The sequence below is a fragment of the Capricornis sumatraensis genome, chromosome 1 (genome assembly GCF_032405125.1).
Source record: "Capricornis sumatraensis isolate serow.1 chromosome 1, serow.2, whole genome shotgun sequence".
In the NCBI taxonomy this organism is placed as follows: domain Eukaryota; kingdom Metazoa; phylum Chordata; class Mammalia; order Artiodactyla; family Bovidae; genus Capricornis; species Capricornis sumatraensis.
Genome location: NC_091069.1, coordinates 78119481 through 78138270, shown reverse-complemented (window position 1 = coordinate 78138270; position 18790 = coordinate 78119481). Strand labels below are relative to the sequence as shown.

The window sequence follows — 18790 nt, the reverse complement described above, 5'->3', positions numbered from 1 at the left end:
GGAGATCTAGATTACTTGGATCAGCATTTTTTTAATGCAGAGTGGTTGCTGACAGCACTTGAAGAAACACTGCCTGGTAGTGGCATGGCTACCTATTTTTAGAGAACTGGCTTTATTATTTTTTTCCCATTTGCATTTTATTTTATTAATATAAATTTATTTATTTTAATTGGAGGTTACTTTACAATATTGTATTAGTTTTGCCATACATCAACATGAACCCACCAAAGGTATACACATGTTCCCCATCCTGAACCCCCCTCCCTCCTCCCTCCCCGTACCATCCCTCTGGGTCGTCCCAGTGCACCAGCCCCAAGCATCCAGTATCATGTATCGAACCTGGACTGGCGATTCATTTCATATATGATATTATACATGTTTCAATGCCATTCTCCCAAATCATCCTACCCTCTCCCTCTCCCACAGAGTCCAAAAGACTGTTCTATACATCTGTGTCTCTTTTGCTGTCTTGCATACAGGGTTATCATTACCATCTTTATAAATTCCATATATATGCATTAGTATACCGTATTGGTGTTTTTCTTTCTGGCTTACTTCACTCTGTATAATAGGCTCCACTTTCATCCACCCCATTAGAACTAATTCAAATGTATTCTTTTTAATGGCTGAGTAATACTCCATTGTGTATATGTACCACAGCTTTCTTATCCATTCATCTCCTGATGGATATCTAGGTTGCTTCCATGTCCTGCCTATTATAAACAGTGCTGCGATGAACATTGGGGTACATGTGTCTCTTTCAATTCTGGTTTCCTCGGTGTGTATGCCCAGCGGTGGGATTGCTGAGTCATAATGTAGTTCTATTTCCAGTTTTTTAAGGAATCTCCACCCTGTTCTCCATAGTGGCTGTACTAGTTTGCATTCCCACCAACAGTGTAAGAGGGTTCCCTTTTCTCCACACCCTCTCCAGCATTTATTGCTTGTAGACTTTTGGATCACAGCCATTCTGACTGGCATGAAATGGTACCTCACTGTGGTTTTGATTTGCATTTCTCTGATAATGAGTGATGTTGAGCATCTTTTCATGTGTTGGTTAGTCATCTGTATGTCTTCTTTGGAGAAGAATCAATATAGTGAAAATGAGTATACTACCCAAAGCAATCTATAGATTCAATGCAATCCCTATCAAGCTACCAACGATATATTTCACAGAGCTAGAAAAAATAATTTCACAATTTGTATGGAAATACAAAAAACCTCGAATAGCCAAAGCAATCTTGAGAAAGAAGAATGGAACTGGAGGAATCAACCTGCCTGACTTCAAGCTCTACTACAAAGCCACAGTCATCAAGACAGTATGGTACTAGCACAAAGACAGAAATATAGATCAGTGGAACAAAATAGAAAGCCAAGAGATAAATCCACACACCTATGGACACCTTATCTTCGACAAAGGAGGCAAGAATATACAATGGATTAAAGACTATCTCTTTAACAAGTAGTGCTGGGAAAATTGGTCAACCACTTGTAAAAGAATGAAACTAGAACACTTTCTAACACCATACACAAAAATAAACTCAAAATGGATTTAAGATCTAAATGTAAGACCAGAAACTATAAAACTCCTAGAGGAGAACATAGGCAAAACACTCTCCGACATAAATCACAGCAGGATCCTCTATGACCCACCTCCAAGAATATTGGAAATAAAAGCAAAAATAAACAAATGGGACCTAATTAAACTTAAAAGCTTCTGTACAACAAAGGAAACTATAAGCAAGGTGAAAGGCAGCCTTCAGAATGGGAGAAAATAATAGCAAATGAAGCAACTGACAAACAACCAATCTCCAAAATATACAAGCAACTCCTACAGCTCAATTCCAGAAAAATAAATGACCCAATCAAAAAATGGGCCAGAGAACTGGCTTTAAAATTAATCACTAAGTGACTGCCCCAGGCACTGTCCTAGGCCTGTTGGGATTTGCAGAAGATTCATACACTGTGAGTCTTATCCTTCAGAAGAGTATATTGGGAATGGAGTGGGCAGGGCAGGATTGGCCAGAATTAGATGCTGGACCATTGTTGGGGTTCCAGGAGGGCTGGAGAGTCAGGGTCTGCTGGGCAGAGCTGATGGGGGTCTGCTGGGCAGAGCTGATGGGGCTCTGCTGGGCCTGGAGGACTGGAGCATTTGCACAGATGGCTCAGAGGGAAAGAGAGCATTTCTGATGAGGGGCTACCAGTGTATAGGCACCTTGAGCTTGTTACGTTACCAGCCTGAAAGCCTGTGTCTCCATTTCAAGAAAGTCATAGGTTCAGTGGGCATTGGTCAAGGCTTCCTGAAATCTGGTGTTAGTGAGCCTGGAACAGGCACCAGGTCTGAGCAGCAGCCCAGCCCACCATCAGCAGGTGAGGACTTAGTCCAAACCACGCTGGACAACACTCTAAGGTTTTTAAGACTTTGCTCAGAAATAGAGGGTATTTGGGTCACCATAAACTGTGCTCTATGGGAGTTCAGAGCCTGAGTATTTATACCTTGATGTTTGTGTGGAAAGTGTGTTCTGGATTTCAAAGCACTCAATTCTATGTGATCCTGTGGTGGGACTTACGGAACTGTCACATCTCTTAAAGGATAAGAAAACAGGTGGGTTATTCTTGAAATTCTCACAGAGATATGGGGTGGAATTGAGTCTCTTGTCCAGGCCCTGTGACCTTCCCCCACTCCCCAGCTGAGTTTATCCTGCTGCCAAACTGAGAAAAGTTGCACGAGAGGACCTAGAGCTCTTAGAGGCATTTTTCAGTTGCTGTCTCTTTAAAATATATGTGTGTGTGTGTGTGTGTATAATTTCCTGTCTTATTAGCCTTCAAGATCCATCTAAAATGTCTCTTTCTGCACAAATAGCTGTGTTATCTGGGACACCCCCGCCCCCACTCAAATCCTATCCTTCTGAACATAGTCCAAATTTCTTCATCCTTTCACTTATTGATTGTTAAACTATAGTACTATGTCCCCTCTGCTGCTTTATATGGTTATTATGTCTGTGATAGGGTTTCCCATTATGCTAGACTATAAAAACCTTGAGGTAAGGAGTTAGGTAATAGTCATACTTTTTTCTTTTTTCCCCTGCTTTAGCTCTTAGGGTCATAATGGATAAAAAATACTTGTCTCACATTTATTAACCCTTCATTGTGAACTTGCTGATTGATTTCAGTTTGCCTAATCATAAGAATTCAGTTCAGTTCAGTAGCTCAGTTGTGTCTGATTCTTTGCGACCCCATGAACCGCAGCATGCCAGGCCTCCCTGTCCGACACCAAATCCCAGAGTTTACCCAAATTCATGTCCATTGAGTCGGTGATGCCATCCAACCATCTCATCCTCTGTCATCCCCTTCTCCTCCTGCCCACAATCTTACCCATCATCAGGGTCTTTTCAAATGAGTCAGCTCTTCGCATCAGGTGGCCAAAGTATTGGAGTTTCAGCTTCAACATCAGTCCTTCCAATGAACACCCAGGACTGATCTCCTTTAGGATGGACTGGTTGGATCTCCTTGCAGTCCAAGGGACTCTTAAGAGACTTCTCCAACACCACAGTTCAAAAGCATCAATTCTTCGGCACTCAGCTATCTTTATAGTCCAACTCTCACATCCATATATGACTGCTGGAAAAACCATAGCCTTGACTAGACGGACCTTTGTTGACAAAGTAATGTCTCTGCTTTTTAATATGCTGTCTAGGTTGGCCATAAGTTTCCTTCCAAGGAGTAAGCATCTTTTAATTTCATGGCTGTAATCACCATCTGCAGTGATTTTGGAGCCCCCCCAAATAAAGTCAGCCACTGTTTCCACTGTTTCCCCGTCTGTTTGCCATAAAGTGATGGGACCAGGTGCCATGGTCTTAGTTTTCTGAATGTTGAACTTTAAACCAACTTTTTCACTCTCCTCTTTCACTTTCATCAAGAGGCTCTTTAGTTCTTCATTTTCTGACGTAGGGTGGTGTCATCTGCATGTCTGAGGTTATTGATATTTCCCACTGTAATCTTGATTCCAGCTTGTGCTTCCTCCAGCCCAGGCGTTTCTCATGATGTACTCTGCATATAAGTTAAATAAGCAAGGTGACAATATACAGCCTTCACATTATCCTTTCCCTATTTGGAACCAGTCTGTTGTTCCACATCCAGTTCTAACTGTTGCTTCCTGACCTGCATATAGGTTTCTCAAGAGGCAGGTCAGGTGGTCTGGTCTTCCCATCTGTTTCAGAATTTTCCACAGTTTATTGTGATCCACACAGTCAAAAGCTTTGGCATAGTCAATCAAGGAGAAATAGATGTTTTTCTGAAACTCTCTTGCTTTTTCAATGATCCAGCAGATGTTGGCAATTTGATCTCTGGTTCCTCTGCCTTTTCTAAAACCAGCTTGAACATCTGGAAGTTCACGTATTGCTGAAGCCTGGCTTGGAGAATTTTGAGCATTGAATTACAATATTTATATTGGTTGATTCAGTTTTCTAAGGCTATGCAACAAATCACCCCAAAACTTAGTGGCTTTTAAAAATAAATTATTCCTCTTATTCTATGGGCCAGAAACTTGGGAAACTGGACTAGGCGGCTTTTCTGCTCCAAGTGGCATCATTTGGTGTCCCTTGTTTGGCTGTGTTTGGCTGTATTCAGGTGGTGGCTGGGCTGGGTTGGAAGGTGCCAGGAGGCATCACCCATATATCTGGTGCTCATCCTCCAGTGGCTGAGCCCAGGCTTCTTTCCAGCATGGTGGCTGGCTGCCCCCAGAGAGTTCCAGAGGCTGCCTGGTAGACCCTGAACTGGCATAGTTAGTATCACTTCTTTGTATCCAGTTGTCCAAAGTAAGCCACAAGGCCAGCCCAGGCTCAAGGGGAGGGAAGCAGATTCTGTCTTTTGATAGAAGGAGCATGCCCATCAGGGAAGGAGTACTAATGGGGCCATCTTTGGAGACTATCTTCCACAGTCATAAGGGCAATTAATATTGAGCTTTCATTCTTGTCAGGTACTGTGCCAAGTATCTTTATGCTTTTTGTCATTTAATCCTCACACAGTTCTAGAAGAAGGTGCTATTACCATTTCCTTTTTATATTAAATAAAGAAACTGAAGCTTGAAAAAATTCCCAAAGTGACACAGCTCTTCTTTGAGAGGAGTGGACTTGAGACAAGATAATCTAATTTAGAACCTCTTCTTGGCAAAGAGAAACCTTGATGAAACTTCTTGACAAACTGAATTCTTTTACGTGCATGTCTTTACATTACTTGCTGTGGGAAATCAAAAAGAATAAGCCACATCTGGGAAATAAGACTGAAATATAAAAGATAATATATGTATTGAGTAATAATATAAGCTAATAAGTAATATGTTAAACAGGATGGGCCCTTCAGTAAATGATGGAGGAGTTTGGAAAAATGGAAAGTGCAGCTGTCTTGAAGGAGGTAGGAGATGGGTCCTTTGGATGAGCTGCTGATCCTTAGGAATATTCATGGGACTAGGAATTAGCATGAGCCCTAGCAGGAAGGCCAGGAGAGACTGGTGCTCACCAATGGAGCCAGCAGATGGAGAGTAGACTGGGTCCTGACCCCACAGAGCTGGGAGGGCCAGTCAAAGAGGTTAGACTTCCTAAGGCAGCCTAGAAGAGTCCTCTTGTTATGAATAATCAGATATTCTGGCTGGAGAGAATCCCTCCAGGCTGCTCCTTGACAGCTAGGACTGTGGTTGTCCATTTCTGCTTACCCTAGAGGAGCCCAGTGCCAGTCAGAGAAGTTATAACCAGTGCCACTCGGTTAATATACATAAAAGAATATACCTCAGAGATCTTCCATCCAACTTCCATGTTCAGAGATGGGGAAATCCAAGTTCAGAGACCAAGTGATTTGCCCCATGTGACAGCTAAGACCGCAACAGAAGTCCTCTGCATTCCAGGGTGTTTGGCAGCCTACATGGAGTTTAAGATTTTGGCCTCTGGACTCAGACCCTCTTTCTGATTAGGTAAATACCCTTGAGCAAGTTTCTTCACCTCTCCACGCTGGAGTTTCTTCATTTGAAAAGTGGAGATATTAATACCTACTGCATAGAGGTGTAGATGAAGTACCTTGGATAAAGCACTGAGAACAGCGCCAGTCTATAGTGAGTATCAGTGAATGATAGTAACTATAAGAAAGGCTTCCTCGGTGATCAGTGCAAAGAAATAGAGGAAAACAATAGAATGGGAAAGAGTAGAGAGATCTCTGAGAAAATTAGAGAGTAGACTGGGTCCTGGGAACATATGCAGGTCCTGGGAACTGGGTCCTGGTTCCCTGGGAACCAAGGGAACATTTCAAAGATGGGCACAATAAAAGACAGAAAAAGTATGGACCTAACAGAAGCAGAAAAGATTAAGAACAGGTGGCGAGAATGCATAGAAGAACTATACAAAAAAGATATTAATGACCCAGATAACAACCATAGTGGGATCACTCACCTAAAGCGAGACATCCTGGAGTGTGAAGTCAAGTGGGCCTTAGGAAGTATCACTACGAACAAAGCTAGTGGAGGTGATGGAATTCCAGCTGAACTATTTCAAATCCTAAAAAACACAATGCTGTGAAAGTGCTGCACTCAATATGCCAGCAAATTTGGAAAACTCAGCAGTGGCCACAGGACTGGAAAAAGTCAGTTTTCATTACAATTCCAAAGAGAGGCAATGCCAAAGAATGCTCAAACTACCACACAATTGTACTCATCTCACATGCTAGCAAAATAATGCTCAAAATTCTCCAAGCTAGGCTTCAACAATCCACGAACCAAGAACTTCTAGATATTAAGCTGGGTTTAGAAAGGCAGAGGAACCAGAGAGCAAATTGCCAACATCTGCTGGATCATCGAAAAAGCAAGAGAGTTCCAGAAGAATGTCTACTTCTACTTCATTGACTATGCTAAAGTCTTTGACTGTGTGGATCACAACAAACTGTGGAAAATTCTTCAAGAGATGGCAATACCAGACCACCTGACCTGCCTCTTGAGAAATCTGTATGCAGGTCAAGAAGTAGCAGTTAGAACTGGACATGGAACAACAGACTGGTTCCAAATAGGAAAAGGAGTATGTCAAGGCTGTATACTGTCACCCTGCTTATTTAACTTATATGCGGAGTACATTATGTGAAATGCCAGACTGGATTAAGCACAAGCTGGAATCAAGATTACAGGGAGAAATATCAATAACCTCAGATATGCAGATGGTACCACCCTTATGACAGAAAGCAAAGAGGAACTAAAAAGCCTCTTGATGAAAGTGAAAGAGGAGAGTGAAAAAACTGGCTTAAAACTCAACATTCAGAAAACTAAGATTATGGCATCCGGCCCCTTCACTCCATGGCATATAGATGGGAAAACAATGGAAACAGTGAGAGACTTTATTTTCTTGGGCTCCAAAATCACTGCAGGTTTTGACTGCAGCCATGAAATTAAAAGACACTTACTCCTTGGAAGAAAAGCTGTGACCAACCTAGACAGCATATTAAAAAGCAGAAACATTACTGACAAAGGTCTGTATAGTCAAAGCTGTAGTTTTTCCATTAGTCATGTATGGATGTGAGAGTTAGACCATAAGGAAAGCTGAGCACCCAAGAATTGATGCTTTTGAACTGTGGTGTTGGAGAAGACTCTTGAGAGTCCCTTGGACTGCAAGGAGATCCAACCAGTCCATCTTAAAGGAAATCAGTCCTGAATATTCATTGGAAGGACTGATGCTGAAGCTGAAACTTCAATACTTTGGCCACCTGATGCGAAGAACTGACTCATTGGAAAAGACCCTGATGCTGGGAAAGATTGAAGGCAGGTAGAGAATGGGATGCGGAGAAGGCAATGGCACCCCACTCCAGTACTCTTGCCTGGAAAATCCCATGGACAGAGGAGCCTGGTGGGCTGCAGTCCATGGGGTCACTAAGAGTCAGACGGGACTGAGTGACTTCACTTTCACTTTTCACTTTCATGCACTGGAGAAGGAAATGGCAAACCACTCCGGTGTTCTTACCTAGAGAATCCCAGGGATGGGGGAGCCGTCTATGGGGTCGCACAGAGTCAGATACGACTGAAGTGACTTAGCAGCAGCAGTAGCAGCAGAGAACAGGATGATAAAGGATGAGATGGTTGGATGGCCTCACCAACTTGATGGACATGAGTTTGAGCAGACTCCAGAAATTAATGATGGATAGGGAAGCCTGGCATGCTTCAGTCCATGGGGTTGCAAAGAGTTGGACACGACTGAGTGACTGAAAACTGATTGGAGGCTTTCCCTGCTTCTTAAAGGAGGGATCTGTGTTTATGTATGTGGTATTATGTTCTTCCTTGGTCAGTGTATCTCACATCACCGGCCTTAGTTCTGAGCGCATTATCTATAGGTTTCTGGGAACTGCTCCATCAAATGTTAAGAAATAGCAGCTGCTTCCTCTCCACAGACCTCCCTTGGTCCTTCTCACATCTGGAGCGGCTCCACCACAGCTTAGTCTCATAACCTGCACCCGCACCCCCTCCCCGATGGTCTTGGGAGAACTCTGAGGCCATGGGCTGAGAGAGGCAGCCTGGCTGGAACCCAGACCAAGATTCCCATCCAGACTCAGCTGCCTAACTGCAGGGGGTCCTTAGGCATGTAAACTGCTCTGACTTACCTTAGAGCATTTTTTGGAAGATTAGAGACATTGTTCTAGCATAGTGCCAGGCACATATTAGAAACTCATAGTCACTTTATTAATTCCTGGTGGCTTCGGGGGCTACTGTCTCATTGGCACACACACTGCCTGGACATTGGAGTGACCACATAATGGCATCACTACATGTCTCTGCAGGTCTTGGTTCTGGGAAGGGGACCATGAATCTGGATTTTATCCAGAGAGCTAGTCTCAGAAGCAGCCTGTGATCACCTGAGTTGTCCTTCTAGAGCCAAGGCTCTCACCTATCCTCTTGTCTCAGACAGGGTTTCCTTTCCTCTGACTCAACAAAATCAGGACCGCAAACTCAGGGGTCACAGCAGAGAGTGCCTCCATTGGTCACCCCTTCCAGGACCCACCCACACCTCACAAGCCCACACTTGAGGGCTTCTTTTTAGTACCTCTGTAGAAACATCAGAATTGAAGCTGAACTGAAAGCCCAGAGACTTCTCTGTGGCCCTAAGGACCTGAGCTCCTTTCTCATGGAGAGCAAATGAGGTCCAAATCTCCCAGGTGGCAGGAAGCACAGAGGTACCAAGTGCCAGGGCTCAGTATGACTGTCCACGCCTCTTACTGAGGCTCCCTTTATAGAAAGATGCAGACTAGCCTGAGAAGTTCCCTCTTGACTTTTCAGGGCTGCCAGGCAGGAATTCATCCTTGAACCAGGTGTCAAGTGGATGATTCTATGGTTCTCTTATGAGTACAAGCTCAACCTGGGTGCAAGACTGTAATGTTGGAGGTGTAATAACAGGACACTTGGTCTTTGTTCACTCTCCTCCTCCAGTACCTCCCTTCTTCAGACCACGTTGTGCCCTCCCAGCCTTGGGGAAGGAGCATTTGAAATGAATAGACCAACAGGGGTCTGAGCACAAGGACAGAATAATATTGTCATTTATAACAAATATCTGTTGAGCGTTATGCTGGTATATATATAAAGGGTAAAGGGTAAATGTAAATTGCATGTATATGATCTGTCTGTATATGATATATACCATATATATATGATAAATACACAGAACAAATGGCCTGGCACTATGCTAAGGAAAAGGGCTACAATACTATAAATTCATTCATTCATTTAGCACCTGTTTCTTATGTCACTACTACATACAAGGCACTGAGTGTTGGGAATCCAGCAGTGAACAAAACAGCTGGAAATCTGTGCCCTCATAGAACTTATATTCAAGGGGGTAGGGGGGGACGGCAATAAACAGGTTAAAAAACCCACAATGTCAGGTGGTGATAAGACAAAACAAAGCAGGAAACAAAAGCAAGGGCAGGTGAAGCAGGGTTCTGAGAAAGGGTATTTGTTTGTCTGTTGTAATCTGGGATATTCACAGAAGCCTTTTCATAAATTACAGTAACATTTGAGCAGGGCTGTTAAAGTGTGAGCCATTTACCTGGGGGAGGAGTGGTCTAAACAGAGGGAGTGGCCAGTGCAAACACCTGAGCAGGACTGTGCCTGGCATTCCCGAAGAACACTGAGGAAGCCATCATGGCTGAAGCAGAGTGAGCTAAGGACAGGATAGGAGGAGATGGGCCAGAGGGAAGGCAGGCACTCCCCTGACCATCCTAGAGAAGAAAGAACATAGCCTTGTAAAAGCTTAGATAATGGGACAAGGTAGAATGTGGTAAGGACAGACTAAGGGGCCCGGTGATTTTAAAACAGAAGAGTGTCCTCTGTGGGACGGGGGCAGTCAAGGAAGGCCCCTGACGGGAGCCAGGACTTGAACTGATAAGAGGAAGGACAGTGCAACCAGGTGGAGGCTGATTCTGGCAGGAGAAATGTGAGAGATGCTCAGAGAGTTTGCATAGGGACCTAGTGAAGATAAGCCCAGACACGAAGGTGAAGGCTGTGTTTAGAGGGCCTTGGATGGCTGACGGGAATGTTGTGAAAAATCAGTAGAAGCCTGCCTGTCCCACATTCCATACCCTGATGCAGACAGCCTGGCCCAGGCCAATGGTGGTGCCGGCTCTCAAAAGCTTCCCAAACCCAGCCTGTTCTTGTCTCCCTGCCTGGGGTTCATCCCTTCCCTGCTGACTCATACTTTCCTGTATCCCTTCCAGTGATGACTATGGCTCTGCCAGGGGCACAAACCAGGTCCCCTCCCACCCACAGTCACCCTGCCTGGACATCAGTCTTTGAATTCTGCCGGAATTCTCTTTCTGTCTTGCTGGAACTGCTGGATTCCCACAGGCAGCGGGGGTGGATAGCTATTCCTATGAAAAGTGTTGCTCAGTTTCTGAATGAAAAAGGCATGTGAGAGCTGAAGATAAGGATTCCCCCATTCCCTCCAAGTCAGGCTTAACCGTGAGCAAACCCTGAGCCTTACTCACCTCTTTCCATCCATCACTAATGACCTGGGTATGAGAAAAGCGGGAAGGTGTTGTCACCATATGACATGGCAAAAAGGGATTAGCTGCTAATGCCATTTGGTTTAGAGATGCATTGTTGCATAAAATACTCTGAAGGAGTTCAAATGTCCCCCAGGCTAATGCTTACATCCTCAGATTGGTAACACTATAGCTGAGTATTGTTTTACTTGCCATTTTTCAAAAGAGGGAGAAAAATACTCAAGCCATTATTCAGTTGAATAATAACACATTTGAAGGAAACAACCACAACTCTCAAACCCTACTTCTGTGGGCAGGATGTGGTGGGGCTATTGTTCCCTCTGAGGCCACCTTTCCACCTACAGAAACTGGTCTGGGTCATGATCAGATTATAGGGAGTATTAGGAGGCTTTGAGGATTTGGAGAGAAAGTCTTAAAGATGGCAGCCTAGCTCTAGCAAAAAGGATACGATCACTGTCTTCAAAGCCAGACACACGTGACCTCTATTTTTGGTGCTGGTTGACTCTGAGCACATTGTTGAAACTCCTTGAACCTTAGTGTTCTCATCTTAAAAATTAAAAAAAAAAAAAATAAGTGGGCAGGTGTTAGCAACGCTGTGGAGGTAATCATCTTGTAGTGTGGAAGTATATTTAATCAACAGGTAGTATGCACTGCTTTGAGGTAATTACATCTCAGTAAAGCTGGCAAATAAATGAGGTTAGGGTGGTAATGACCATCTCCTAGAGTTGTTTCAAGGTTTGGGTGTGAAAAAGTCTGGGAAAGTGCCTACCACAGTGACTGAATAATTCAGCTGGGACTCAGGAAGAAGGGCAGTTGGGTGTGGGACTGATTGGCTAGAGGCCCTTCCTCCATATTGATCTTCTTTATACGCCAATTATACTTTTGATATAATTTTGAGGAAAAAAGTTGAGGCTACATAGCATTTAAAATTCTTTAAAAAAAAAAAAAAAAAGCATACTGGCAGTGATTGCCAAATTATTGAAGTTCCCAGATGAAGGAGTGAATGTTGGGTCTTGGCAAAGTGGTTTGGGGAATTTCTGAGTGTGAAATTTGAATAAAGAAATCTAAACTAGCGGGAAGAAACGTTTCTCCAGACCTTATCACTGTATAATGAAGAGTCGTATAAAAGCTATTTGTCCCTACTGCGTGTTTACTTACCAATGAGCAGGATATCTTGCAGGCCAGAAGTTCAAACTACTGTTAGCTCCCAAGTGTTGTGTGAACTTAAAATGAACCAGCTTCAAACGTGGCTCAAAAAATACTCTGACCCACAGATGTTCCCCCCTCCCACATGTTCCCCGACATTTGCCATGGTCCTGGGGAGCTGGGTGTTAAATACCTGGAAAGATGAAATGAAGGCCTGGTGATAATGCTCTCCCTCCTCAGTACAGCCTCTACTCTCAACATTTCTTCCAGATACTTCCTTGGAAGTAAAGTTCTTGTTCCATTACATCAAGCTTCCAGGCTTAGCCATAGTTTATAAGGATAAACAAAGCTCTGCCAACTCCAAACAGTGAATTGATAAAAATAGATTTATTTTGATTTATGTTTTAAATGCTAGCATAGTTTTTGAATTTTCATACTTTTTGCCATTGTGACTATGATGTATGTCTTCAAGTTAGGACACAGTCTTACTGATGGGCATTTGAAGTGTTAGCATGATTCCTTGCTTACAGTACAGATTCCATGTGTAATTTTTGTAGTTGCTTAGGCATCATATATACTGTTAACATGCAGTTTAGTGATAGTAAGATCGATCATGGCCATGTCCCATCTCTGTTTTAACTGGCTGTGTGATTTTGGTCAAATGACTTAACTTCTCTGTGCTTCAATTTCTTCATCAGCAACATGAAGATAGCAGAAACTAATAAGGCTACTTTTGAGGATTCAATGGATGGATAATGTGAAATCTTCAGTAAACTATATAACACAGATAATTGGCTGGGATGCTTATTATGGTTCGCTTCAGCTCTACCATTTCTTGCTCTCCTACCTTCCACCAGCTTCTGTGTGCCTCTCATACCTCCCTTCTCTGAGAGTTCCAGGGAGCTTGGAAACCAGTTGTCAGTTTTGCCACCGTTTTCTTTTCACAATGCACTTGCCTCATCAGAGCCTTATGTCCTCACACAGATGTTCCTAAAAACTGTTGTTAAATAAGCAACAGTCTTGCTAATCACAGTGAATGAAAAGCTAGAAAGAGAACTGAGATCTCCGAGTTCTTCCATTGGGCTTACAGCACTTCTTAGAAGCTAACAGACATTACAGATGTCCCAAGGGGAATTTGACCCCCGCCAAGATACCCACAAACCCAGAGATACCCACAAACCCAGAAATGACACCCATGCTCTCCCCAGACTGCTTAGCTAAGGCAATAGGAAAAAAGTCCTTCTCTTCAAATAAACCTCAACCTAGACCATCCCTTTTATCTTTACTGACCATGTTTCTCTGACTGCATTATGGGTTTATGTTATTAATTTAAAAAAAAAATCTAATTTTGCTCCTGGAGTCTAAGCTGAACCTTTGGATTAGTTCAGCCTTCCTTTTCCAGAAGACTGCTCTGCCTAGTATTCCTTAAAGTGTCTCTTTTCTTATTTATTCAAGAAATAGTTAAGGATGACAATGCTGACGTTTGATAAAGCTGCCTTGATTAGGCCCCGAGTCTCCGCTTGCTAATTCACCACTGTTCTAGGAGAAAGATGTCTGGGGTTTCTACCGCCCTCTCCTCTCATTGAGGTGGTTCTGTGGGTCTCCATGGCGACTTAAATTCATCCTCCATTGGAACTGGTTGTGCTTCCCAGCTGTTATGCTTGCAGGCCTGTTCTGTTTCTGGAATTGCCATTTTTTACCTACTAAGGGTAGGACATTTGATCTTAGCTGGTATGTCAGAATTAAGTTTGACTTCTTAGCCATGGCTGGAAGCTCCCTGAAGGCAAGTCCTGTGTCTTGGGCATCTGAGCCGTACACAGGGTCTGGCTTCAGTGGGTGACCAGGGAACATTCACTAAATTGAACTGAACCAGGCCTTGAAGGATGATGAGAATTTAGCTGGAAGGACTGGAGAGCTGGGGCCTTCTAGGGAGAGGTTTCTACAGGAAAGAACAGACAGATGGGAAGCAGGAATTACAAGGGGGTAAACTGTAATTGGATTGCAATTTAGTTACATATGAGAGTAATTGGAGGGCAGATAAATGGCCATTTGCTTTGAATACCTTAGAAGAGTGTTGTCTAGTCTGGCTTCAGGTTAGAATCACATGGGCTACATTAGAGCCATACACCCACCTGGCCTCACCCTAGTTCAGTTAAAATTGAATCCCTGTGGGTGAGGCCTGGGGATGCTGAGAACCACTGACTCTGACTTAGGGCTCCTAGGGACACTTTGCAGGCTGTGGTGAGAGTCCCACACCAGGAGGCTTCTGCTACTATAAATTGCTAGTGGTCGTGGGGAAATGCCAGAATCGGTCTCTAAGTCTTCCAAGCTGGAGTTCAGAATTCTAGAGTGACTCTAAAAAGAATTGGGTAAAAAATCAGTGAAAGAGATCCGTTGATGACACAGAAAAATGATCGATAGCGACTAGTTACAGTCAGGGCAGCCAGTGCTACAGACTTCTGAAGACCCCGCTGCCCCTGCTCTGCTGTCATCATAACCCTTGCACTCTGAACGTGATTGGTTTCTGAATGCTTGCGAACTGACGAATCTCAAGTTTAAGCATAGTTCAAATGTCACCCTATATCTAGGTCACAGCAAAAGTCACTATAAGTCCCAGGAATGAGAAGTTTTCAAGATAATTAGGGTGCTGTTTATATTTGCAGTATTCAAAATAAATCATTCTGTTTGTCATATCCTGACTTTTCGAAAATCATTTCTGTTCATGAGTAAGTGACAGAAGGTGTTCATTTCCTAAGTAAGTGTAGGTTTTCCAGGTGTTCAAGTTCACGGCAAGAACTCAGTCTCAAGTGTGTCTTATATTGGCACCAGTCATTGAGCCATGAAGGGAAGTGAAGTGAAGAAGTGAAGAGAAGTCGCTCAGGCGTGTCCAACTCTTTGCAACCCCGTGGACTGTAGCCCACCAGGCTCCTCGGTCCATGGGATTTTCCAGGCATGAATACTGGAGTGGGTTGCCATTTCCTGCTCCAGGGGATCTTCCCAACCCGGGGATCTTCCCAACCCAGGGATCGAACCCGGGTCTCCCGCATTGTAGGCAGACACTTTACCGTTCAAATAGCCATAGGACTAGCAAATAATCACCCTTGATTATGGAGTCCTGGGTACACCTATGTCCTGTGTGAGAATGTTAAAGCAATATTGAAACAAAATGCTTCTCATGGAAGGATGCACTCATCTGTCTTTTATTCCATAAGTTATCTCCTGATGCTTGGGCTTTTATTAAGTCGCATAGATTTAATAGAGCACACATGCCCCTTTGGGAAGAGCATACTGGATTTTAAAAGAAAATCACATAAGCATGTTTCTCCTTACACTTGTCCAAATTCAGGTCACATCCACCCTGGCTTCTAGAAGAAAGGCTGAAAACTACAATGAGAAAGTTGCAGCATTTGCAGGAATTATAGGAATCTTGACACATAGTCTTGGACAAGCAAATACTAGCCTGAGTAACCATGAAGGCAGTGACTTTTTTACCGAGCTAATTGGCAAGTCACAAATAAGAGCTTTTCTGCTTAAAGAGAAACAACAGAGTACCCAAGTGTTTCCTTGTGAATACTTTTCCATGTGCATCATAGCAAAGTAGAGATCAGTTTACATTACATTGTTTAAATTCAGAATTCTTTGAGCTGGAGGAATTTCGCTTAAAACTGCACCACACTCCCAACACTTTCATGTTGGAAAAGCAAGGTTCCGTTTTTTCTTTTCTTTTTGTAAATTTATGTTTTAATTGGAGGAAAATTGCTTTACAGTGTTGTGTTAGTTTCTGCTGTTCAGCAAAGCAAATCCGCCATAATTATACATACATCCCTCCATCCTGAGCCTCTCTCCCCTCCCCCAGCCCACCACTCTAGGTCATCAAGAGCACCAGGCTGGGTTCCCTGTGTTGTATAGCAACTTCCCACCCGCTGTCTGTTTACGCATGATGGTGTATACGCATCCCACCCTCTCCTTCCCATCCCTGCATCCACAAGTCCAGTCTCTACATTTGTGTCTCCATTTTTAACACTTTAGCTTGAAGACTCTTATTTTCTACACTGAAGACATTGTAAGTCATTGAACTTCTCTGTGCTGGTTGTTACTATGACTTCTATAGTATAGGTTGTGTGTGATACAGTTTGATGTGACAGTCCCCTTTCTAGGAATTCTATTTTTGTTTATTTATTAATATATGAGCTATAGCTAAACTCCAAAAGTTGACTGCTGGGAATGCCAGCCAGTTAACATTAACATTATTGAAAATAGTAGGTTAGTGTGAAAGGAGAGTCCAAATTGATCGATTTGCTGTTTGTTAAGGGCCTATGCCTGCTGGTTTTTTACAGCGTGTGGATCTCATTGATTCCCCAGCTAAGAAGCTTCCGTGGCTGACCTACATTCTGTTTCTTTGAATTTCCCATTCCTGTTCATATTTTCCCTCCAATGTCCTAGCCACAAAAGCATAATGTTGCCCCTTTTTATTGTTACTAAGGTGAGAAAAAAAGTTTTTCCCATTCATTTACTACCCAGATGAGTGGAATTTTTTCAGAAGGAACATTGGTAAGAAGAGCAAACAAAAGTAAATGGGAGAGGTTAGAGTCCAAGATTCTGTTCCAAATTTAAATACGGTCTAGCCACAGAGTAGAATAGCCAGCCAGGCTTAAGTGGTACAAATGCCAGTCTGTGATCCTTCTCCCCTTTGCCTCTGGAGAACCAGGGCCAAAGCTTCCCTGTCCCCTTGAAGCCCATGGTATGTTCACCTCTTGGTCCTGTTTCATTTCAACCAGTGGCCTGAGCCCTGAGCACTGTAGAGTCAAGTAACCAGTGGGAGGAGCAATCTCCTCCAGGCCTTTCCATGGGAGTCTTCTCTCCGTCTTATAAAATCCCCAGAGGCAAGGGCAGGGGCTCATTTCCCACAGCCCAGCTATAAGACCCTCTCCTGGTTCTCCCAGATAAATCAGTCTGGTGACTTCAGCCTGACTCTGGGCCTCTTCATGTATATTCCTATTCATAGGCACTGCCCTGCTCAGCATTTTGATTTTCAGACATCATTCTATCCATGCTGTTGTTTTGTGCATAGAATTTTTAATAGAAGGAGAGCATAGAAAACTTTCAGAAACCATATTGTCCTGTCTGTAGTTCCTACCTTTTCAAGCCTTTTAAAATCATGGTGATTTCCTGAAAGAGACTCTTTGTTTTATAATTTCATTCTAAACTCACAACTTTCCATCCAGCTTAAACACTTGAAGTGGGAAAACTCTGTGGTGGGGCCTTTGGGAAAACAGTTTTTGAAAGGTGTTGTGTAAATATGGGATTATTACTCCTCCTTGTGCCAAAATCATGTCAAATAAAACAGTTTCAGATCTGTACTTTTACTGACCCAAAGCCCTCTTTCATCACAATTATGTCCTTAATCTGTTCTAGGATCACTGCCATAATCTTATCACTCTAATTATAGCCCCCAAAAATGTGAAATATGTTATATAACTCAGAGCTTGTTTGGACTTCTTATAGCCATGCTTATACAGCAACAAAACAAAACAAAACAACTTTCAGTTCAGCTGTGAAGGGGAAGAGTGAGGTAATTATTCCAATTTTTTAAAAGTAATGTTAGAAATGTCCAATTGACATCTTTTTGTATTGCCTTAAAATTTTTTAAATCAATGGGCGGTTACATAGTGCACTCCTAGAGATGTGTGGGTCTGAAGGCAATTGCTGCCTCTAATTATTATGGTAAATAATCCACAAGACAGTGAAGATGGGCACCTCTCCAGTTGATGGGGAACAGAAGGAAGAATTTGGGTAGACTGATTGGGACCACGGAGAGGCCAACCTCCATGGAGACGATGGTGAGCAGAGGCTGCGCTGCTGGATGACAAAGCAGAAATGTCTTTGCTCCATCTGCTTCCCCTGGCTGGAGGAGCAGGTGTGAACCCATCAACGGGTCCAGAGTGCCATCTCTGAGTGGTTGCTCCGCAGCTGTGTGTGTGTCTTCGTGGGTGTATGGCACAATGTACTGGTTTTGTCATTCTCATGGAGGGGTTGCAGCATCTTTCCTTACAAAATACTCAGGCCAATGGCTGTGCTAGTTTTTCCCCCAACACCCTCCCCCAGCATCTGCTCGTCCCTAGACTGTAGTTACATCTCAGAGAAGGCCAGCAATGGTCTTAACCAATCTCACATGGTTCTGCAGGGCTCTGATTCCAGAGGGACAGCTTAATTTTTGGCTGGAGCCATTCCATATAATAAATGCTATTGTATAAGCTATGACACAGTGCCGTTTTGTTTTGGCCATGCGTCATGACTTGGGGGTTCTTAGCTCCCCAAGCAAGTATTGAACCCCGAGCCCTCGGCAGTGAAAGTACAAAGTCCAAACCACTGGACCACAGGGAATTAATTCCCTGTCGTAGTCCCTTATCTGATGCCAGCCAGTGCTCAGAATTTTCTCTTCACAGTCTTTCTCTGGAGCAGAGGGGGTCGCTGATTTAGCATGTAGTTATTCAGTTTAGGGGCTTCTTCGGTGGCTCAGAGGGTAAAGCGCCTGCCGGCAATGCGGGAGACCTGGGTTCGATCCCTGGGTTGGGAAGTTCCCCTGGAGAAGGAAATGGCAACCCACTCCAGTGTCCTTGCCTGGAGAATC

At 43.5% G+C, this 18790-nt stretch overlaps 1 protein-coding gene across 1 annotated transcript in view; it reads left to right on the top strand.

Moving 5' to 3' along the window:
• Nucleotides 1-18790, top strand: part of PRKCE (protein kinase C epsilon) — a 539658-nt gene that overhangs the window by 390646 nt on the left and 130222 nt on the right. The gene's annotated exons all lie outside the window — the stretch shown is intronic.